This window comes from Diceros bicornis, chromosome 22 (assembly GCF_020826845.1).
Source record: "Diceros bicornis minor isolate mBicDic1 chromosome 22, mDicBic1.mat.cur, whole genome shotgun sequence".
Classification (NCBI taxonomy): Eukaryota; Metazoa; Chordata; class Mammalia; order Perissodactyla; family Rhinocerotidae; genus Diceros; species Diceros bicornis.
In genome coordinates, this window is record NC_080761.1 from 54,344,247 (window position 1) to 54,368,740 (window position 24,494).

The 24,494-nt window shown below is 48.3% G+C and overlaps 1 pseudogene; it reads right to left on the reverse strand.

The window, feature by feature from the left end:
• Window positions 1-15,274: 15,274 nt before the first annotated feature.
• Window positions 15,275-21,513, reverse strand: LOC131420270 (protein SPATA31F1-like; annotated as a pseudogene).
• Window positions 21,514-24,494: the final 2,981 nt, after the last annotated feature.

The window sequence follows — 24,494 nt, forward strand, 5'->3', positions numbered from 1 at the left end:
TTCTGGTAGGTATTGTCTTGAATCTGTAGATCAATCTAGGGAGTATTGCCATTTTAATAATATTGTCTTTTGATCGATGAACATGGGATTTTTTTTTTTTTTTTTTTTTTTTGTGAGGAGATCAGCCCTAAGCTAACATCCACCAATCCTCCTCCTTTTTTGCTGAGGAAGACGGCCCTGGGCTAACATCGGTGCCTATCTTCCTCCACTTTATATGGGACGCCGCCACAGCATGGCTTACCAAGCAGTGCGTCGGTGCGCGCCCGGGATCCGAACCAGCGAACCCCGGGCCGCCGCAGCGGAGCGCGCGCACTTAACCGCTTGCGCCACCGGGCCGGCCCCGAACATGGGATTTTAAAAAATCTTTACTTAGATCTTCTTTAATTTCTTTCTATAATTTTTCATAGTTTTCAGAGTATAAGTTTTGCACTTCTTTTGTTAAATTTTTTTTGATTGAGGTAACATTGGTTTATTACATTATACAAATTTCAGGTATATATCATTATTTTTCAACTTCTGTTTGGACTAACTCAAGTTCACCACCTAAGGACTGATTACCATCCATCACCATACACATGTGCCCTATCACTCCCTTTGCCCTCCTCCCTCCCCTCTTCCCCTCTGGTAACCACCAATCTAATCTCTGTATCTATGTGTTTGTTTGCTGTTGCCATTATTTTAATCTTCTATTTATGAGTGAAATCGTACGGTATTTGACTTTCTCCATCTGACTTATTTTGCTTAGCATAATACCCTCAAGGTACATACATGTTGTCACAAATGGCAAGATTTCATCTTTTTTTATGGCTGAGTAGTATTCCATTGTGTATATATACCACATCTTTTCTATCCATTCATCCCTTGATGGGCACTTAGGTTGCTTCCAAGTCTGGGCTATTGTGAATAATGCTGCAGTGAACATAGGGGTGCATAAATCTCTTTGAATTGTTGATTTCAAGTTCTTTGGATAAATACCCAGTAGTGGGATAGCTGGATCATATGGCATTTCTATTTTTAATTTTTTGAGACATCTCCATACTGGCAGCTTTATAATCTCTCTGTGCCTCATTGTACCTCATTATACATCTGTGTAATGTAAGCAATGGAAATATAGTACTTGATGGTGATGTTATGAAGTTTAAATTACTTAATAGATGTACAGTGTTTAGTATCTGGCCTTTTGTGTTTAAAGGTGATAGCGTATATATATAGTACTTGCTTACCTTATATTCCCTATTGGCGAGTTTCATGATAGTAAAGACAAAACGAGTTTCTCTTTGTATCCCCCTCACCATGAGGCGAATTGCATTTGTGACGTAGAAACTGAATTCATCTGGAAACGTGAGGTATATTAAAAATGTTAAAAAAAATTTAAATAAAAAGATGCTCAGTATATCATTTGCATTTCTTCAGTTGTTGCTTTATAATAGCTGTTAAGGGCTGCCTGACTTTTGACATTCTTTTTGTTACCCTCACTTTCTTCAAAGCAGCTAGTTTGGTATAGTGCACGTTACAGCCCTCAGAACTGCAAACTGGATCGTCTGAGGGATAAGGTTGCTGCAGCAAAGAGTGGGTGACATCAGGGTACAGCTTTGCTACTGGAGATGGAAGACCAATAATCTCAGAAAACAGCGCACAGGAAGAGCTGGGCCGGCCAAGCGCTTTGTGAAGGCTCATCTGGACACTCCACAGAGGGTACCATGAAGCGGCGTGCCCTGATGCCAGGGGCGTGGGCCCGGAGGCCTGAGTGCGCAGCCGGCCTCCTGGCACTGACTTTCCCGGGGGCGGCCGGGCTGGAGCAGTCCTGGCGCCACAAGACCGAGTGCTGGAGGGGTGCGCCCATTGGCCCCCGAACCCACAGGTCGGCGGAACCGGCCGCCGAGTCCGGGCGGAGCTGCCGCCCTCCCGCAGTCCCTCTGCTCCTCATTCCCGCGCGAGGCCGTCAACTGAGCCGCGAGGGCCGCGCCTCGAGGCGCAAAAGGGCAGGGCGGGGCGCGCGCCCGCCGGCCCGCGGAATCTTCCCGCGCGTGCGCACGTGCCGCAGCCGCGCTGGGGGCGGGGGCGGGAAGGGTGAGCGTGCTCGGGGCGCGCGCGCCGCCGACGCCTCAGCCTGCTGCCTCGCCAGCGCTTCCTGCTGCGTGCGCACGGATTCAGCACGCCGGCTCCCCGGCGGCCATGGGCGGGGCGGAGCCCGCGGTGTAGACTCCGCAAGCCCCGGACCCCCCCCCCCACCCCGCCCTGACGGTGCCGGTAAGCGGGGGCGGGGGTGGCGGGGACGTGGGGGGCACCCTGAGGGGCGGGTCTGCGGGCCGCGGTCAACCCTCCGGGGACTCTGAGGTGCTGTGTGGGGGCCTCCCTTGAGGGGATCCCTGTGTGAATGGAGATGCCCAGGGCTCTTTCTGCAAGTGCTGCCACGGGTGGGGGGCCCAGTGTGGAGGGCACGGTCTCCAGAGACACCCTCTGTGTAACTGCGGGGGGGCACAAGGGTGGTCTGTGGAGCTGCCTTAGTGGAAGACCATTTGGGGACGTACGGGAGCCTCGAGAGCCTGCGCGGTGGGGATGGACCCCACAGAGGACCCGTATGTAAGGAGGACCTTAGGCTGTGCCCTAGGACTGCCTGGAAGCAACCTCTGCCAGTGGGGAGAGGATCGTGCCTTGGGATCCGGGCTGGGAGTAACTTCTCATATGCCCAAAGGACTTTGGCCTTGACCGCCTTTAGGGCTCAATGTGCCGTAACCTGTGTCCCTCCAACGTGGTTGAGAGGCTGGGGCCATGTGGGTCTGCCGCCTTTGTCCATCACCCCCACCGCCCCCATTAGAATCTTTTTTCTCTTTGATAGCCCACTTGGCTCCAAGCTGGGTTTTAGTGGGACTTCTGTAAGAGCACAGGGCGCAAGGGAAGAGAGGACCAGTGAGGCCTCTAAAGCAAAGAGGAGACTTGAGGCCCTGTGCTTGACCATCAGGTAAGGTGGATTCATTCATGCTGGCAGGTCCTGGAAGAGAAAGTCCTTTGAAGGAAGGAAGAAGGGATGTGTAGGTTTATTGAGTACCCGTATGCTGAGCACTGTACTAGCTATGTTTAAACATGTAACTCTTACAACAGCTTTGTGCAGTTATCTCCTGAGGGATAATTAAACTGAGACTCAGAGAGACTAAGCAATTTGAAAAGGTTATAAAAGTTGGAATCGTGAAATCTGTTTTTCAGATTTTTTTGGGGGGGAAAGAAATTTCAGAGGGAGGCAGAAGGGAGAATGTATGTTTGCCTGAGTTTGAGAGCTAAAACTATAACTCTTAGAAGAAAATGAGAAAATCTTCATGACCTCGGATTTGGTAATGGTTTCTTAAATATGCCACCAAAACAACAACAACAACAAGTAGGTAAATTGGACTTCATCAAAATTTAAAACTTTTGTGCATGAAAGGACACTGTCAAGAAAGTTGAAAAGACAACTCATGGAATGGGAGAAAGTATTTGCAAATCGTGCATCTGATAAGGGATTAACATGCAGTATAGATAAAGAACTCCTACAACTCAACAACAAAAAAACAAGCAATCTAATTAAAAAATGGGGAGAGGACGTGAATAAACATCTCTTAAAGAAAATATACACATGGCCAACCAGCACATGAAAAGATGCTCAACATCATTAGTCATAAGGAAAATGCAAATCAAAACCACAATGAGATATTACTTCACACCTATAGATGGCCATCCTCAAAAAAATGGAAAATAACATGTTTGGGAGGATGTGGAGAAACTGGAACCTTGGTACATTGTGGGTGGAAATGTAAAATGGTGCAGCTGCTGTAGAAAATGTTTCATGGTTCCTCAAAAAGTTAAAAAGAATTTCCGTATGACCTAGCAGTTCTACTCCACAAGCAATTCTGTATCCAAAAGAAATGTGATGTGGTATGGAAACTGGCTAAAATCCAAAATTTAGTAGTTCTTTTCTGTGGTCAGAGAAATCATCCATATCTGTTGTATTGGTTACCTATTGTCAACCCTGCCAACCTGACTCACCATTCAGGCTCCACCTCTGAGGAAGCACAGTGGATATGATGAGCTCATGATTACATACTCCCTAGAAACCAGTTCTGGAGAATAGGTCTTCTCAGCCCTCTCTGGCCTACTTTGAACTAGAGAGAGGGTATTGACATTGTGATCTCAAACTCTTGGCTTTGCCCAATCATTTTTGCAGCATTTCTTCAAGAAAGATTTATTGAACACTTGCTCTCTGTAAAGCAGTGGGAACTACCCTGATTATTCCTCCTTCCTGAACTCAAAGAAAATCTGGAGCTCCTTTTTCTACCTCTGAAACTCACTGATTTGGGTTTTCCCTGCTTCCCTTTTCAGAGGTTTCTTTTGCTTTACTACTGCCTGGAGGACACACCCTCCCTGTGTTCTAGATCGCTGTTAGTTACATTTTTGAGCCTTTTACAAATGTCTACCGCTGCCATATCAAGAATCTAATGAAAGCACAGAAGGGTAATTTATGTTTAACATGCAGGATGAGGTGGTTCCAGCCTATTCAGAGGGCTGCACATTCTCCACAGCTATGTGTCTTTATAGAATGATCTGAGAGAGGAGTTCCCTGGATGCCTTCTTCCCTATTTCTTCTCTAGCTCATACTGTGGAACAGCCTCCTCTTCCTTCTGCCTCCACTTGCCCTTATAAAAATAATCCCACTGCACTTGCTTCTTGCTGGCTGTCAGCTGGATGCCACCCTCAGCATCTAAAAGCCACCCAGAGTTCCTAGAGGCCACCTGCAGTTCTTTGCCACATGGGCTTTCCCAACATGGTCACTTCCTCAAGCCAGAAAGGACTGTCTGTAGAGTGAGCATGCCAGAAAACAGTCTTATAAGATGTAATGTAATCACAGGAGTGACATCCCATCACCTTTGCCATGTTCTGTTGATTAGAATCAAATCACAGGTCCTCCCACACTCAAGAGGATGGGAATACACAAAGCATGAACAACAGGAGGTGGGAATCATGGACTTAGAGACTGTCTCCACAAACAGTACCAAGGAAAGGTTTAGTTTGTCATCCATTCTCATTTCTTACATTTCATTCAGCCAAATGGGCCTATTCTACTTTCTTGTCCCACTGTTATTTACTGCCAATTATCTCTGCCCCCTGAAGTTTCTTCCAAGCCCTTCTCAAGTTACCACGAATTCTTCAATGTTCACATTGTCCCTGTGATGATGTCTTTTATCTCTCTTTTCATCCTTGATAAGGAAACAGAAAACCCCAGTTCACCTACCAGCTAAAGAAGTAATCATTAAGCATAATTCATGGTGTTGTTATTAATTGATTTCCTTTTTTTGTTTTTTTTGGTGAGGAAGATTGGCCCTGAGCTAACATCTGTTGCCACTCCTCTTTTTGCTTGAGGAAAATTGGCCCTAAGCTAACATCTGTGCCAGTCTTCCTCTATTTTGTATGTGGGTTGCTGCCACGATATGGCTTGATGAGTGGTGTAGGTCTGTGCCTGAGATCCGAACCCATGAACCCTGGGCTGCCAAAGCGGAGCATGCTGAACTTAACCACTACGCCACTGAGCGGGCCTCTGATTTCCTGTTTAATCTGAGTATCTCTCCTAAGACTTCCAGCACAGGGAAAACCAATTTTTTTCTCATCAGTCATTTGTTTTTACCCATCGTTAATCACTGTTGGGAAAGTCAACCCACTGTGGGCCCTTAGCATTCCTGAATGTACTAACTTGGATGTGCCAGGAATGCAAGGTCCTGACTATTTCCCAGGCTATTTCTAGGGATTGTATTAGCAACAAGCAACCTTAACAGATAAGGTAACATCTTCCCCTGGACAAAGATCGAGCTTTTTTCTTCTTACTATGAAAGCAGTGAATCCCTAAACCTCAGTGTTCCTCTTCTGTAATGCAGCCCACTGCGTGTGCAGGCATCTATCATAGATCCTGTGCCACCCCCATGGCACTTGGAAGACACGGGGAACTGATGCAAAAAACTATGCTAAAGCTCTTGCTATGGCTGTGCTGTGATTAATAAAATCTTTAATATCTGACCTAGGAGTCTTGTGTCTTCTGCCAGCATTCATGAAACAGTAACAGGATAGCTTGTTAACTTACAAATAGAGTGAAACCCCACAGTTCTTGCCAATCACTACCACTTGTTTTTCTAGAAGTTAAAGCTGATTTTGCTAATTTCTCAAGCACCCCACATGCATATATTGGAGCTTGCAGCCCTAAACCAAGCCCCTCTCTTGGTCTTCAGGCCAGGCTGGACGTAGACGTTTGAGAAGGGGACACAGAGATTCAAATGGCTGCATATCTGAGATGTGAGTTCCAGTCCTTCGGGTGAGGGTTTTGCCTTGGTGAGCTCTTGAGAGAGCCTAGGTAGTGTTTAACAGCCTCTGGGGGGGTCCAGCTGCAGAGGAGTGCTGCACTGGAGGTCCTGGTGCCTGGGGTGACAGGTGACGGGTGATGGGTGAGGGAGGTACACATGGCTGACTTCGCCTTTACTTCTGCTGATGAGTTTAGAACAAACACACACTACCACCAGATTGAGACCCTGGAGTGGGAGAGAGGAGATGTGCAAATTACCCGCTACTCACCTCCAGTGTCAGCAGGCCCACTCCCTCTTTAGGACAGGCACTTGGGCCAGGCTCTGGGATAGAGGTCTGAGATGTGGGTGTTAGAATCTGGAAATCCCCACAGTGGGAAATGGCCACATTCTGTTCAGCCCCAGGCCCCAGGCCCATTTGCTCCCACCTGGTGGGGGTTCTGGGGCAACAGATGCTCCCAGCTTGGCAGGCAGGAGCAGGGGAGGGGTATGGCAGGAATATCAACTCAGAGCCTGGGCTAATTCTGGAATAGGGTTTGGGATGGGCTGGGCCCCTTTAGGCTTGTATGTCTAACAGGGTTCAAAGGGCCTGGGTGCCTTGGTGCTCCTGGGTTCCCAGCTGAACATTGAGCCCTTCAAAGACAAGCTGCCCTGATGACTGCAGGTGTTACTGAAGGAGCTACTGAGTTCCTGGAGTACAAATTACCCATCCCTTCCTAATGTGTGATATCTGTGTGCCTAGTAGTCACAGCCATTACTCAGTGTGTAGCTACCTAGAGTTAGGGTTAGAGTTAGGACTGTGCTTAGAATAGCATTGACGTGGTGGTTACAGATTGGAGGTAGATAGTGTTGAGCACTGGGCTGGAATCATGGTGATGTTCAAGTAGGATTTGAATTGAGTTGGTGGTTCCTATTGATAAGAGCTAATGGCTCTTAGATTAGGATTGTGTTAAGGTTGGAGTAGGGCACTGCTTGAGTTTAAGGTCGGTATTAAGATTGGCCAAGGAGTTAAATTTTGTGTTGGGGGTTAGTTTTAAGCTTCTAAGAGTAGAACTTAAGCTTATGCATATTGTATGATATTGATTGGGTTTAGATGAGATGTTTTTGGCCATTTTCTGGCTCTCTGTACCTGTGAATTATGAATGGCTGTGATCACTGAAGCTGTAATTCAACTAGAGGGAAGTAGGCATCTATTTCCTAGGGAGAGGGAACATCACAGTTTTCTTTCCCAAACTTATTTGGCCATGTAGACGTTTTTTGGGTAACACCCACCAGCATTACCTTTCTGAGGCACAGTTGTTCTGAGGGGTGCACTTGAAGAACTGTGGTTTAGAGTTATTTCTGGGAATGTGGTTGGAGTTGGGGTTAGGGTAAGAGTTGAAAGGCATGGGACTGCAGTTAACATTAAAGTTTAAGGTGGAACTACCCATGTGGTCATGCTCTGTGTCAAGGGCTCCTTCCTGGGGAACCAGGCCTGGTTCTTCATGGTCTTCTGAGGGTGACCTTGATGGGGTGTGTCTGTCTGGTTTACTCTTCCCTTAGGGTCTTGCCTGCTGCATTGGAGAGGCTGGGGGTCAGGACTCTGCAGTAAACTGGGGACACTCATAGGGATAGGGATGGGTCTGTAGGTCGTGGACTTACTTGCTGTCCTTGTCATTTCTTTAAAAGCACACGTCCAAGTTGAGACCAGGGTTATGCACGTGAATCCAAGACTATCCTTATTAAAGGACAAGCAGTGGAACAGAAGTTAGAAACCAGAGTTTAGAGGAAGCATAAACAGGCCTGGTATGTCTGAGGTGGCCTAGGAGGCTTTATGGAGGAGAGCACCTTTGAGGATGGATTTGGACTGCATTTATGTTTGTGGGTTTACAAGATGGGCTGTGTCTGTTCACATGTGTGCAAGCCTGTCTTTGTGTCTGTATGTGTGTTTGTGCCTGTGTCTGCTTGAGCATGTCTGATCAGGGTGTTCATGTCTATGTAGGTGTGTTTCCTGGACATGTCTCTGGGTACTCTGCATTAGTTTCTGAGAGGCATCATTGAGTTTACGTCTTTCTATTTATGTCTCAGAGTGGCTAGGTATCTGTGTCCATGTGTCTTTGACTGTGTGTGGGATTCTGCTCTGGCCTCTCACTTTCCCTGCCTTTCCTCCTGACACTCCCCAGCTGCCTGTAGTATTTACCGCAAGGATGGCTTCCCTTCCTTTCCCGCCATCTGGATTCCCATGTGTCCGGCTGACTGCCCAGGGCCATGCCCCTGCGGCCCCTGTAGCGGGCTTGACCGTGGGAGCGATACACTCTGGGCAGCCCCTAATATGCTCCTTGTCTGGCCATGGACCCAGAGAAGTTACAGTGGAGGAGAGGGACACAGCAGGAAAGGGGGGCAGTTGGCAGCACCCACCTCTCCTTCTGGAAACAGAGCTCTCCCTCTGACCCCTTCCCAGGCCCCCTTTTTCCTTCACATGCTCCCATCCAGACCAAGTATTCAGGGTCGTGGCCTCCCTGTCTCCAGGGGTGGGAATGGAGAGTCTTCTACAAGCCCAGGGAAATGGTTAGGGATCTGGTCCTCTGCATCCCCAGCACGTTACATGCCTGCATTGTGCTCATTCCTCATATCCCCACCCGAGCTCAAGGTTGTCCTCCCTTCTTTCCTCTCCCTGCCGCGGACACAGGAACCATTCTTGTCCTTCATTCTGTGACAGCCCTGGCCTGTGCCATGGGCCCCTGAGCCCAGGTGGAGCATTTGGCTTTGGATGGCTGGTAAAGAGCAGAGGCCCAGCTCCCCTCACAAGATGCAGGAAGCAGTATCTCCATGGGGTTTATTCCTCTTCTCATCCTGCGTTCATTGCCCTCTCTTTGTGGGCTATGGTCAGCAGGTACAAAAATGAAACAGCCATCTCCCTATCTTCCTGAATTCAGTGTTTAACAGGAGAAGTGATTTGTGGAGAAGCCACTCTCCTTCACTGCAGGTGGTCAGTTGCCTGAAATTCTCTCCATAGAATTCTGAAGTGCCCTCTGTGGAGACCAAGAGAAGGGCTCCAGAAAGTCAGAGCCATTCACCAAGACATGACGGTACCTCAGAGGACCAGAGGTGAACTCCACAGTTCCCAAGCAAGCATTGGTGTATTCCTAGCATCTGCCACCAATTCTGGAGTAGCAAATACTTGAGCTTGTGCTCTGCCATGAGGCTTTTTATTCTGATTTTACCTCTCTTGAGCCTAGGTGGGAGTTGTGGTCGAGTTATGGGATGGGATGAGCAAGGCTTCGTCCTTCAACAACATCCCGCAACATCCAGCATGAATTATAGGCTCTGACCCTGTTTTCTCTCAGCTCTTGACTTTGCTGAGAATTGAGAATTCTGAAGGTCTTGGTTCCAGCTCATCTCTCTGCCCCCAACCCTTTGTTGCAGGACTTGGTCAGCAGCATAAGCCAGTGCTGGCTTGTGGCAGGTGGGATACGTGGGAAGGAGCTGCTGTACTCTAGGCCAGGATGTATGCACGTTAACCTCTGCTTCCCATCTGATGCTGCTGTGACCCTTCTGGATCATTCCCTTCATTCTGGGCCTCGCTCTTGTCTCCTTGCTCTGTGGCACTCTGCCCAGTTCCCACCAGGCATGGAGGATATGCCTGTCACAAGACCTTCTATGATCTTTGGGGATGCTTTAGGAAAACACCTGGAGGGTGTTGGCTGAGCAGGCCTGGGTCTTGTGCCTCCTGACCCTGGAGGCCACAATAGGGGCTGGGCCTCCATCCTTGAGGTACAGAATCACCATTCAAAAGAGGGACACATTCATGCCTCTTCCCATCCTGGCTTTTGTGCATCCTGCCAGCAGTGGACGTATAGTGTTAAGTGCTGGGGTGCTGTCAGAGGAAGAGAGTCCTGCCACCACCTCCGGTTTGATGGGATGTTGAGTCATCCTGGATTTCCTTAGGAATCAGTTGAGGCAGGATCATCCCATAGTTCCCCTTACCACACAGTCTTAAGGAAGCTGCAGTACTTCCTGCACTCACTTCAGCTGTTGGCTCCTCCGTGCTAGGTCGGAAGTTGGGAATGCAGAGGTGCCATCTCCTGAGAGATACTAGGTGTCCAAAAGAGAAGTCCTTCTCATCCATTCAGGGTGGTCTCTTTTTCTTTCTGCTTCCCAGTTCTCTCCTCCCACATCCAAACCTCCCTGATACCTGGCTGAACACTAGAATGCCACACCTGCCCTGTTTCTGTGTCTTAAGCTCCATCCTTTCCCCATGCTCCATGCATCTGGAGTTTTCCTTGCTCTCTCTCCCACTGTGTTCCCAGAGCACCTGCTTCACACTTGTGATCAGCAACATCAACCACTTTTTCTGCCCACCTGTCTTCTCTGTTGGACACCCATTCCTTAGGCTCTAATGGTATTTGCCATGTTAACTTCCAGAATCCATTTCCACTTCTGGATAATGGTTTTGATTCTCCATACCCCTCTCTCACCACCAGCCATGGGTCCTTCCAGCTGCTCACTTACCCTTTGGGTCTTTGCTCACACTGTCTTAACATGTGAGAGAAACCTTTCTTCTAAGCCACAAAGTCCTTCCTTGTTAGTGCTCCCTTCTCTCTACTTAGCACCAGCGAAGTGTCTATGCTTTTAGCCAAGGCCAACCCCTGGGCAAGCGCACTCACTCCTATCCCCTCGCCTCTGCACCACCACATTGCTCCAGCAGTTCTCCCCTTGCTCTCCTGCATCATCAGTTTATCCCTCCTGACCGCATCATTTCTGTCAACATCCAACATGCTGTGTCTCTCACCTTTAAAAGAAACACCCGTCTCTGGGTTTGTCTTCCTCCCACAGCTGGTTTCCTGATTTTTCTCCACGTCTGTGGAACAAACCCCCTTGAAGGAATTGATTACACTTGCTGTCACCAATTGCTCCTCTTCCATTTTCTCTTGAATCCGCTGCAGTCACACCTCACCTCCATCATTCACCTGAATCTATTCTTTTCAAGGCCCTGAGTGATTTCTGTGTTGCTAAATCTAATTGTCAACTCTGAGTCTTTATCTTTTTTGGTCAGTTCACGACTTTTCATGCAGTTGATCACTTTCTCCTTGTGATACTTTCCTCTCTTGGCTTCTAGTATACCATACTTTTCTGGTTTTCCTTCTGCCTCCCTGGCTACTGCTTCTCAGTCTCTGCTTACTGGTTCTTCCTTTTTCCTCCAATTTCTTGATGTTGGAATATGCCAGAGTCCAGTCCTTAGATCTCTCCTTCGTTTACACTCCTTTGCTTGGTAATCTTGTCTGGTTTCATGGTATTATATACATCAGTCAGTCAGTCAGTCAATCAGTCAGTCATTCAGCCATCTATAGCCAGGACCCTTCCTGAGGACCATCAGGCTTCTATATTGAGAGTAGATGGTTGGAGGTATGGTCTCAGGAAGAAGCAGAGAGATTAGGGATGATATGCATTAATCATAGCAGCAGAGGGAGTGAGAAGTGGTCATGTTCTGAATTCATTTTGAAGGGAGAGACAAGAAGATTTTCTGCTGGATTGGATGTGGACTGTTAGAGATAAAACATCAAGGCGACACCAATGTTTTTGGCCTGAACAACTGGCAAGAGAGAGTTGCCGTTAACTGAGGTGGGAAATACTGCAACTGGAGCAGTTTGGTGTGTGTGTTAGGGTGGTGATGGGAGGACAGGGAATCAGGAGTTCCCTTTTGAGATGAATATTGGACATCCACGTGTATATGTTGATTAGACAATTTGAACATGTGAGACTGTCTACCCTGGAGATAATGATCTCCATGGGGGCAAGGCCTGTGTCTTAGTGACTGTTGGGTCTGGCATCGTTCCTAGGCCATAGTATGTACTCAGATATTTTAATTGTTGAATACAAGATGCCTCTCAAGGTTATTTTTATTGTGAATGCAAGATGCCTCTCAAGGTTATTTTTATTGTGGCCCTTTTGTGTGACTCTAGGGTCCTCCTGATCAGCTGAATACTTCCTCCTGTGGCAGGACCTCACACACCACAGCACTCATCACACTAGTATAATAATTCATCTGCCTCCTCAGTCTAGACTTTGGATTCAAGTACTATTAAGGTATTACTATGCGCCAGCCACTATCCTAAGCCCTGGGGATACGACGCACTATTGTGATTGTTCAGGAAAAAAAGGTTGAGAAACTGAAATAGAAGCAGAGGCAGTAAAAATAAAGGAAAGGAGGCAGCTTGAGAGATAACCAGAATTAGAACCCAGTGACTGATTTTATGTATGTTCTGAGCTAAACAGTCAATGTATAGTGATACCATTCCCTGACTTTGGAAAACAATTTGGTGAGGTGGAGGGTGTTTGGAAATTTTGAATTAATTTGCATCATCTTTGGAGCAAGATGGAGTTTCCCACCAGGTATTGGCTGTACAGTTGGGGCTCAGAGGAAAGATTAGAGCCGAGAGGTGGCTTTGGGAATCACCACTACATTAACAGTAATTGAGGTTTGGGGTATGGATGTACAGTTATCCCCCTTTCCCAGATGAAGAAACTGGGGCTTAGAAATGTGAAGTAATCGTCAGATGTCAGAGTTAGGGTTCTAACTCTGGTGATTTTTTCCATATTACATCCCTGTGACTCTGACCTTAAAGTCTGCCTCCTCTCCGAGGGTCACACATTTGGCCTAAAAATTGTAAAAACACATGCCCAAGGACTTTGTAATGTTTTTCTTGTGTTGTAGTTTTGCTCCCTTGGTTCATGTTTATCATCTTTCTCTGCCATCGTTCTCTGGCCCTTCAGCCAGAAGTTTCCTTCCAAAGGGAAAAGGACGACCCAAATCTTCTAGTCATACTTAATCTTACATTGAGTGGAACAAGCACAGCCTTGAGCAATGCTGTTCTACCATGGCCTCCTTCAGGGTCTGGGGTTCTAGTCTTCCTTCCAGGGAAGTCAGTACCCGCCCCAACGCAGTTCTCAGGAGGAGGTAGGACAGGGTCCACTTCTGCCTCCCCAGGAGGTCAAGGGACTGTGAGTCTGATGGCCCCCATTAAGAGATCCACTGTGCAGCCAGGGCGACAGAGGCTGCTGGTGGTGGTGGGTCACCCATCAGTGATGGTGGTGGGGTGGGGATAGGAGTGCCGGCTGACTGAACAGGAAGCAGGAAAGAGCTCTAGGAATGTCTCAGGATGGCAAGTAATTCTAGAGGCCTCCTAAAACAGATCTGTAGGAGGAATTTCATTTAGTCTGTGTGGAGGGAGTGTGGGTACAGGATACAGTTTGGAGGGGCTTACATTTCTTAGCTGCTGCTTACACATCTCAGCTTGCCTCTTAGCCTCCCTCTTGGGTTTCCCCATTTTATTGCAAGGGTTTCATAGAATTTCATATTATATTTCCATTAATGCTAAACAGATATTTCTCTGAAATAGCCCATGTTGGACATTCCCAGAGAGAGAGGCAAAGGGGCCACAGTCCCACTTCAGTTCTGAGCAGCTTATCGGGTTGTTCGAGACTCGTGTGTGGCATTAAATTCTAGATTCCTGGCCACTTTTTGTGTCTGGTTAATGGGACAGGACACTTTCCAAAAGCCTTAAAGTTTTCTTTGACAGTCAAGGTGAGTGGTTCTGGTGCATTCTGAAATGTGGTGAGATATAATGAAGAAATGGGGAAGGATGACAGGAACAAAGGGCTGGAGCTAGCAGGCTTATATGATGCTGTCCTTGGTTAAGGAAAGGAGGGGAAGGCAGATCCTGGGAGGGGATACAGCTGGCTAAGTTCAGAACGATATAATATACAGGAAATACATAAAAATATACATATATATAAATGTATATAAAATTATACGTGAATATTCAGTGAGGCAAGGCTGGTGGAAAGGAGAAAAGAAGGATCCAAGGTATAGGTGGTGTAAAAGTGAAACACAGCAGTAGGGCCAAGTGCAAGCTGCTAGCAGTAACTTGAGAAGCTCAAAGATGTTTAGAAAAACCCTGGTGTTTGTGGTTCATTCCCAGAAGCTTCAAGGCTCAACTCACTGCTCTTTATCACACTGGACAAGCATACTGAAGCTCAGATTTACTCACCTCCTTCCTCCAAAAGCACTTGTTGGTTGGCTTCCTGGCTTTAGGTTCTTTTGAGTTTGAAGCACATTGGCTTTGCTGCCTTATCATGCTCTGGTCAGAAACTTGTCAGATTCTGTCCCAGGTACTCAGACCTCCATCTACATGCTCCTCCTCCCTGCTTCTCTCCCTGCCTGCTCTTGGGGGTGGGGCACAAGCCCCTCCCCATGTCCTACTGTGATCTTCATTCCAGGTGTCAGTCATTCCATGCAGCTGCTGGGCAGTGGAGGTGGGATATAGGCTAGAGAGCTACAGCAGCCTCCCAGATGAGTTGTCGAGAAAGATCTAACCAATAATCATCATGGAGCAGAGGGGGAGATTCTGTCATTTGCTTTTGGCATCCTGTCATATTAGCTGTGAGCTTTTGATAAACACAAAGCACCTCCTCAAGGGTGGACACTGTGGCCCTCCTCTAAACCTTCCCTCCACATTGTGGGCCTACATAGGAGTCGTCAGTGAACTGTGCCTGTGCGATTCCTGGCCACTCCTTCTTGTCAGTACTATCCTCACGTCCACATTGCACCTCTGGGCCCAAGGACACCATGGGACACCATGGTAGAGTTCAAGCCTGACCTTTACCTTCAGTGCACCTTAGACAAGGGCCGTCCTTCTCTGCTCAAGTCTCTTTATCCACAGTCCAGGGTGGGGCTGGGAGGAGTTGTGTGGAATGCTGACCCAGCTTAAGTGTGGGTTAAAGCTCCTTCCCTAGAGAGGATGGACATTTTAGCCTCCCCCGTGCCTCCCCTTAACACATCCTAGTGGAGAGAAGGCGCAGACAGACAAGTCTTTGCTTAGGTTTATAGAGTGTATTTGGGTGATGCTCTTCCCCACCTGCACAGTAATGAAAATCACAGTAGCAGTCCTCTTCAAGTGATGCAGACATTGGGGAACCTACAGTGTCTTTTGATTGTGCTGGGTCTTCTTGAGGAGACCAACGTTTCCCTCTGAGGGGAGAGTTGAGAATTCGGGTGGGTTCCCTGGGTGAGTGGCACACGCCACTCGAGGACAGTGGCGAGGGCAGTGGCGGGGGTGACCCAGGACTGAGACAGAGTGGAGTTGATGGGAGTGGGAGCAGTGCCGGAGCTTACTGTCTGGGGAAGGGGCGCCATCCCAGAAGGCCACGCTGACCTGCTTCTCAGTGTTGGGAGATTGGGCATTCGGGTCCCTTCTTGTCTTCTGTGTCTTGGGTCGTCCTGTGGGACTTTTGGCCAGAGCCAGGCTCTTTTCTACATGTTCTTTTCTGGTGCTGGCCACAGTCTCAGCTTTAGAGAACATGGATTCCTTGTGGTCTTTGCCTTTTGTCTTGGGGTTAATCCAGTGCAGAAAGGATTTCATCTTATTTCTCAAGCCAGATTCCGGGAGGCCAGGCCTCTTGTGAGTATGGACTGGCATCACCTGCCCCTGCAAAACGTGACCTTGCAAAGTTTGGCCCTGCAGTGGCTTACCCTGAATGAGTTGGCCCAGGAAATGCTGGCTCTGGGGCCCCACAGGCTGTGCATGTTCAGGAGTCCCTGCTGGATTGAGGAAGATGTTGAGCTTGGTTTGACTGTCTTGTGGCTCATTCTTCTCAGAATCCTGCCCCCCAGGGACTCCTGGTGGTAGCTCTGGGAGCTTAAGCTGAGGGCGATGTTCGGGACTGTGTGGACAGGGAGCGTCAAGGTGAAAGCTATGGCTCCATCGCCAGGGGTTGCGGGGTGTCCTGTGCAGAAGCATCCCTTCTGGCCTCTCGGCTTCGGCAGGGTGTCCGGTTTCTCTTGTTGAGGAGAACGCAAACCCTGCATCCCCTTCTCCATGGTCCCCTGCCGATTTGGGTTTCCCCGGGTCCTCTCTCTTTCCTGCCAGCGTGGGGATTTGGGCTGAGTCGTTGCTCTTGCCAGGGCTTTGGGGCTCAGGGCTCCAGGGCTCCACCAGGCTGGGGAGGTTCACACTGGCCTCCAGCTGAACACAAAGCACCTGGGCCTCTGTCACATCCCCACTGGGCTGTGAGATCTTGGAGGCCCCATGGGCAGAACCATGGTGTACTGCTCTGAAACTAGGGTGCTTCTGGCTCTTCTGCACTGCCTTTAACTCATTGGCCAGCTGTTGTTTAAGATGGAGCCATTCTGGATCTGGGACATGAGGCGTGTCTGCTGTGATGGGGAGTTTCTGGAGCAGTGTTTTTCCTGGGTTGATTACACTCCCAAGAGACTCCTGTGTGGAAATGTTCTCTGGGATTGCTAGGGTTTGTTCCCTGGATGCCTTTGCTCTTACGGGAATTCCCAGTTGTGTCTCTAGGATCTTCTTTCTCAGGTGGAAATTTAGTTTGGCCAAGATGGGTTTTTTGAGTGAGTAACGGCTCGCAGGCTCCGTCTGGCTTTCTAGAGGCGCTGTCTCGATCATTTCTTCCACCTGCACTTCAGCCTGGAACTCATCTGCAGAGTCTGCACAAGTCTCGTTGGCATCTTGAAAGCGTGCCGCAGGACTTCGACACTGCTCTGCACGTGACGTCACCTGGGTCAGAGGTTCCATGAGGAATTGGACTGGCCCAGGCACCTTGTCTGTGATTAGAGCTTGGGTAGTGATTGCCGGGGCCATGGCCCTGGAGAGAGCCACATAATAGAGAGCAGGCAGCCCTGACAAGAAGGCCAGATACTTGTGCCGTAAAGTCGTCTCCAGTTTCTCAAGGGCTCCGTTGGACAGGGCTCGGGGCAGCTTAGGATGTTCATTGTTGGCATCTGCAGAGGCTTGTTGCTGCTGCTCGAGGGCTGTGGGCATCCAGGGCGTAACTTCCTGTTGTAGATCAGAGTCAGTGGCTGCCTGTCGCTCCAGGGGCTTGCTTTCTGGGATGCAGGTGAGGGGAGCCCCTTCCAGGCCGCCAGGAATGATGCACTCCCAAGAGCTATATACACAGGCAGGGACCTTGCCCTGGTGAATCTGCCCACGTTTGGAGTTGATGTGGCTCTGCAATATTGCCTTGGCCTGGTCGAGCAAGTGTGGCACGGGGACTGACACTGGGTCCATGATGGGTGAGAAGGGGTCACCAGCCCCATTGGTGTCTAGGACTGTGGATTGGGGAACAGTCACATTGGCTAGGGCTGTGCTGTTCCAGGACAGAGTGTGCTGATCAGCGGGGGACAGGAGCAACTGGATGGACTGCTGGATCTTCTGGGGCAGGCCCCAGCGATGGTGAATCAACTGCCTCTGGAGGTGGAATCCCAGCAGCCTCCGGGCATGCTCCGGGAAGAAGCGTATTTCTCTGGTCAGGGCTGAGATGGGCTTTCCTTGCCAGGAGGTTTTCCCAGTCTCAGCAGACTGGGCTTTGTCACAGGGCTTATAGTGCACAGGGCTCTGAGTGTGTGGAGATCTCTGGAAAACTTCTGGCAAACCCCAGTGAAGTTGGAGCTGCCTCTGTAGCACGTGCCACTCCAGAGCTTCACATTCGGCCATTGTCAGAAATGGGACATTGATCTGAGCTTATTGGTGGTCAGACGGAGTGACCCAATTTGGAGAAGATGAGTCAGAGGGTATGGCTGTCATGGGTGGAGTTTTAGGCAGCAGAGGGAGGAAGGAGAGCTCCTTGAAGAGAAAAGGATCCTTCAAGGGGACCTATGACATGTTCCTGTTAGTGGAGAGGCCTTGACAGCCGAGGAAGATATCAACCAGGGACTCACTGTGCAGAGAAGGGAGGCCACAGAATAACTGGCTGTATTCCTGCTGCAAATGGCCCACTGAGTCATGAGCCTGTGGGCCAGGAAGTGGATCGAGGCCACTTAGGTCTTTAAGGGCTGGAGAGGGCAAGGCTAGAGCCATATGGTTTGGGATTTGCTGGTAGTTGTATCTTTGTCCTAGGTCCAGAATGGACCACTCAGAAACCCAGAAGGCCTGGGTTGGCTGGCCAGCCATGCATGAACCCCAGGTCTGGTAGGAAATGTTCGCAAATTTCTCAACAGAGAGCTGGGAAGTATCGTTCTGGATGAAAGAAACTAGTTGGTTATTTATAGGTTGGTAAACAATGGCGGGTTTGGCATGAACTGTCTCAGGGACTCCTCCACACGTCTGGGGAGCCCCCACCTCTGGAAATGCATCCATTTCTTTACATGTACCTCAAGAAACCTCAGGACTTCAGGACTGAGGAATGGCAGGTGGGCAGGGAGGACAGTGACCATATGCAAGGCCAGAGGGTGTGTCAGGGTGGTGATTTCTCCATTCGGAGTCAGCAGAGAGACCTGGGAATTCAAGGGCTGCTGACCTTGGTTCCCATAGATGAGGCTGGGGTTGCTCTGCATCATCTCCTGCTGGTTTCCTGAGATCCTAGGCTCCTCCCACCTTGAAGAAGAGATTGTCTTTGGGCCTGTGGGCATGCCTGGCACTTGAAATTCCTGCCCTAGCTGGAGGTGTTCAGCCCAGTAATCGTGGAGGCTGACCTCACCTGCAGACTGGGCAGCTGACTGTGTTAAGGATCTCTGGTCCGTTAATTGTGACACTGTGGGGGTTGGAGGTGGAAGTGAAAGGTCTTTGGATTGTGGGGAACGATGCTCCAGACTCTGCTCATAAGACACAGTAGACATGGACAACACCTCTAAGCAAGATATGCCCTGTGATGGCCTCGAAGAAGTGGAAGAGATCAAGGTGTTCTCACCCACCAGCAACTGCTGAATCTTCAGAGCCATGGCATTGCAGATTTGGCAGCAGGGATCTGCACACAGGAGCCTCTGCACACTTCCGTCCTGAGGAAACTGGCTCTGGCTGTGAAAGGAAACATGACAGCTGTTACTGATGGAGTGACATCTGCCTCTTTGAAAGTGTGTGGCCTGGAGCTTGGCACTGCCGTCCCCTAGTCCTATAAGCCTTGGAACCTGCACCTCTGGGTGTTTACCCATCTGTTTTTCTTCCTGTGAAAAGGCCATTTGGTAAGTCATGGTGGGCGGGGCTGAGGTCTCAGACAAGCCATGGGAGCACATGGCCATGAGAGACTGGGAGATGGGATGAGTTCTCTGCTGACCTGTCTTGAGAAGCTGAACTAGGAGCAGGTACCAGGCAGATGGCGTAGCCAATGGTTGGTTGATGGGACATCACTGGGTAGAACCTGGAGTCAGTCTCGTTTGGGGCTCAGAAGGCCACAGGCTGGTATTCAGTATTTCCATATTCAATATTTCCAAACTGTGGAACATGAGGTCCTTGTGGGAACTCTGCATTCTGGGGACTGTGGTGTGCATACAACTTCTCTTTGGAGCCTGTCCCACTCTCTAGAGATCTTAAGAAGAGGAGAAGATGACAGGCTCCTGTCTGAGGGCTGTGCCAGCAACTGGCCTCCCTGAAGACAGAACCGCAGGAGGTAGTGTCAGCAGGGTCCAGACAGACTCTGAGGCGTCTACTCTTGAAAGGGTGTAGCTGAAAAGAGAATATAACAATGATGACTTATTTATGCACTTATTTATCCGTTCTCTTGACTGGATAACTTGTCTTGTGACTAAGTGCAAAGCCACATAGAGTCTTTTATGCATTATGCACTAGTCAATCCTGAATTCCAGGACCACCTTGAGCCAGCCCAGATCAGAACTGGGAGATGCCTCCCTCTTGAGCTGTCTGATCCCCTTCTGCCCTGGCAATTCTCTCAGTCAGTCCTCTGGCCTCTGCTGTGTCTGCTCCCTCCCAGTCATTATGCCCCTCCTCACCCCTGTACCTGACCAAGCAGAGAAATCATCACAGGCCAGGCTGGGAGTTGGGAGACTGCAAAGAGCAAGAGATCACCTTTTCTTGATAGAGAGCAGCTGCCATGCCTCCTCAGCTTCTTCCTGGGCACGTCTCCTTGCTGAGAAACCAGGAGACAGTGTTACATGGAAGGGGAGAGGATTCAGGGACATCCTATAGGAAGCTGAAGGCCTTTGGATTAGAGGAGACTGGAAACCCCAAGAATCAACGTTTTAAGGCACGTCTGTATACAGCTTAACTAGTTACAATGTGCTGTCCCGGACCTAATCTCATTTGATCATCACCAGCACACCGTGAGTGAGGCAGGGTCATCAGATGCCCATTTCCTGGATAACAAGACTGAGAGATGAAGTGACTTCCACAGGGTCATAAAACTGGTAAATGACGCAGCTAAGGACTTCTGCCCTACTTCCTCATTCTTCATTCCCGGGGGTAGGGTGGAGAATTTTGGAACATTCCTGGGCTCTGATTTCCCACCAAGAAAGTCTTCTGGGAGTATTTGTCAACTTGGGAGTTGGAGCCTTCAGTGATGAGAGCACTGGGTCCTGGCACCACGGGTCATAGAGGGGCAGGATGCATGGGAACGGCACCCACGGTGGAGGGGTCAGAGCAGAGAATGGGACTTTACCTCTCTATGCTGCATGTCTGGCCCTTTGCCTGACTTTTCGATGACACTTAAAGGCAAAAAAGTTAGAGTATGAAGCTGGCATACGATTTTATTTTTCATGTCCAAAATGAGACAAAGGAAATACACATTTCTCCATCCCTTTCTATATATCTGTCTGTATTTTATTGACTTTCTAACCCTCCTTTCCATACTCCACCTTTTCTCACCCCAACGTTTCTCTTCTCTGCTTACTTCTGATTCATTTCGAGGCTCTTCCATACTCTCTACTTCCCACTTATTTCCCAGGAGAAGTTCTTCTGAAGCTCATGATGAAACAAGAGAAAGAGTGGAGCAGATTATTGGGTGTATGGGTCTAAAGCCAAAGGACTTCTGCTAACAAATGCCTTACTGGACCACCAACCAGAAAGATCCCCTGTACTGGGAGATCTTCTGAGATTCTGTGAGTAGATTCCATTTCATCTGGGTCTCAGCCCAAGCCTGATAGAGAGGGTCTTGATTTTTCAGTTAGAATACACTGCAGGGATGGCCTGGTAAGGAATTATTTCTAGGCTCTATAAGAGAAGTATGATATCAGAGTAACTGAATGCATGGTGTAAACATTGAGGAAGGGGAAGGGGTAAAAGCAGAGACTCTTATATGTTAAAAGCTTCTTATCTCAGGCTTAATCAGTTCAATTGTGGTCATAGCATTTCCCTACCCAGCAGCAACCCCTTTTAAGTTTCAGCCTTAATCCATCATAACTCCTCTTCACTTGCCAGATGAGTAAGACAATAATGAAGATGGAGCCATAAAGAAAAGTAGGGCTCAACATGGTGTAAACCTTATTGGCATGAGGAGACCAACCATCCCTCTCTCTAGGCATTCAGGGTCTGGTGCCTAATGACTCCCAGTGCTATACCTCATCCTGTCCGCCTCACAGAGGACGGAACCAGGCCAGCTGACTGCATCACAAAGCCCGTCTGTTTCACAAGGCAGGTGTCGTGTCAGAGTCCTTGATCTGTCTTAGGGAGGCTTATGTGGTGAGTCAGTCTGTAGAGGAGGGTGTCTGGTTGTCTGTCAGGGTTACAGAGCCTGGCCCTAAAGGTGCCTGCTCACAGGTAGAGTCTGTGCTCGCACTTTGTCTTCACTCTCCACACCCTACAGCAGCTCGATGGCTCAGCTGTCTCCTTCACGACGACTGTGTGGTCATCCATTCCCAGAGAACTGCGTGTTTAGGGACACAGGGCACCTTTTGAAGAAGAATGGCTGAGACAGAGGATCCTCCACCAACTGCTCCACCTGTACTGGAAATATGTCTGAGAAGCACACATGAGATGAGGGAGGGCCGAGTCTGGTTATGGCTTGGAAATGGAGAGTTTTGCTATTACAGGCAATGGGTGATGGCAACTCAGAGGTGCATGAAGGGGACCATGGCTGATGTGGCAGGGAAGGTCAAGGTGGCAATACCGTGAAATTCACATGTGTGGAGGAAGTGAAGCCTCCATTCTGTGTGGTGGGAAGAGATTGTAAATGCTGCCTTCCCTGGAGGCACTGATTAGACTCACTTATGGAGCTCTTTTAAGAGTTTGTTTTCTAGAGCTGTTTTTCCATGTTATAGAATTCTGTCTACTCATGGAGATGACTACCTGCAGAGATGGGTTGGTGCCCACTTCTGACAAGGCCATAAACTAGTTTCTGATTATGATTAGATATGCTCATCTACTCTGGATGTATGCTGTTGATCTGAAGGAGTTTTTTTGTTCGTTTGTTTTTGTTTTTTCACCTGGACTTTTGAAGCCTTCAGGCAGGCCGGTTATTTTCTGATTCTTGCCCAGGGTCCATCACTCCTATACTCTGCCCATTTATTTACACGTTTATGTCACTTGGTTGACATCTGTGCCTATTGTCATATTTCTCTAATAGTCTAGGATTTCTGCATTTCTTTGAGAGAATCTTGCCCTAGTGATGTGGTCTGTCACAACCAAGAATCCTTGAACTCACAATCCCTGAAGAGGCTACTTGGTCCTTCCTCCAGCATCCAGTCCTCCACTCAGCTGGCCTGGTGATCCCTCAGTCTGTCCTCATCCCTAAGCTGGGCAGTGTCAAGGGTACAAAGACATTTGAGTCATGTTGCCTTCCTGCTCTCAAGACATTTACTCTGGTTTCCAAGATAAGACTAAAACACATGAAGGAAGAGCCAACAAAGTTGAACACATAGAATTATATACTCACATGTGAGGCCCAGGTCACAAACATCCCATTTCAGAGGAGAGAAAGCATAGTGAGGATCAAGGTGGTCAGAGAGGGCTCCTGCATAGAGTGAGATTGGACTTGGGTCTAAAACTGCAGCCTGCGAGAGGAAAAGCATGTTCCAGGTCGGGGAGAAACTTACCAATGAATGTGGAACACTGAGGAAGGGGCCACGGAGTGCATCTGACGGAAAGAAATGCATCTATCTCTAGCAGAGGTGCATGTGGGTGGACTGGAGAGGACTTGTGGGGAAAGATTGGAGATGCAGAGGTGAGGATGAAGAGCCAGTGCACTTAATTGACTTCAATCACTGAAAATAATTGGTTTTTTAAAAGTAGGTGTACATATACATGGTACAAAATTTAAAAGGCAAAAGAAGGTATTTACTAGTCTCTTTCCCACCTTTCTCTCCCCTTTTTGTTCTTACCGTATGTTTCAGAATTTTCTTCCCCATGTGTCTTTCAGAATTAATTTAGGATAGGAAGCATAAATAAATTGACGTAGTTTTCTTTACAAATGGAAACATATGATGGTCACTGTTTTCCCTCTTCCTTGCTTTATTTAATAATATGAATATATCTTGCATCTATAATTTTCTTTGATGGCTGTATAGTCTTCTTTGGTAGAACTCCAACACAACTTATCTTCAATCCCTGATTCATGGATATTTAGTCATTTACAGTCTTTTCCTCTGAGTAACAATGCTGACCTGAACTTCATGTATGTAAGTCCTTGTACACGGGTATGACTATATATATATGTAGGAGAAATTCCTCTGAGTTGAATTGTTGGTTGAAGGGGTGTGAGTATTTTAAATGTTGATATTACCTAATTGCCCCACCCATTGTACAAATTGGCACCCTCAACAAAACTGTGGAACAGTACCTCTCTTCTCATGCTTGTTGATTCAGTATTATCAAATTTTTTATCTTTGTGAACCTGAGAAGTGATAAATTTTATCTTGTAAATTTGCAAGTTTGTTTTAAGGTAGGCTAATCACTTTTTTGTATGTTTATTTCCTTTTCTGTTAAATATCTGTTCCTAATCTGTTGCCCACAGATTATTGATCTTTTACTTATTGATTTTTTTTTTTTTGAGGAAGATTAGGCCTGAGCTAACATCCGATGTCAATCCTTCTCGTTTTGCAGAGGAAGATTGGCCCTGGGCTAATATCTGTGCCCAACTTCCTCTGCTTTACATGGGACACTGCCACAGCATGGCTTGACTAGCAGTGCATCGGTGCGCACCTGGGATCCGAACCTGAGAACCCCAGGCCGCCGAAGCGGAGCGCGTACGCTTAACCACTGTGCCACTGGGCCAGCCCCTACTTATTGATTTTTAAGTGCTTTTTAAATTAATAAAATTTGCCCTCTCTATATATATTGCAGGAGACACCCAAGTGATCCCTGGGGTACCTGGGGCACCTCCTGGTGATGCCATGCCCAGTGGTCAAAGTTTATGGAGGAACCCTGTAACCTTCATCAGGCAAGACCACCAGGGGTTAGGATCCCTTGGGTGTGAAGGTTTGTGTCCCTTAGCAGGCATAGAATTTCAACCAGCTGA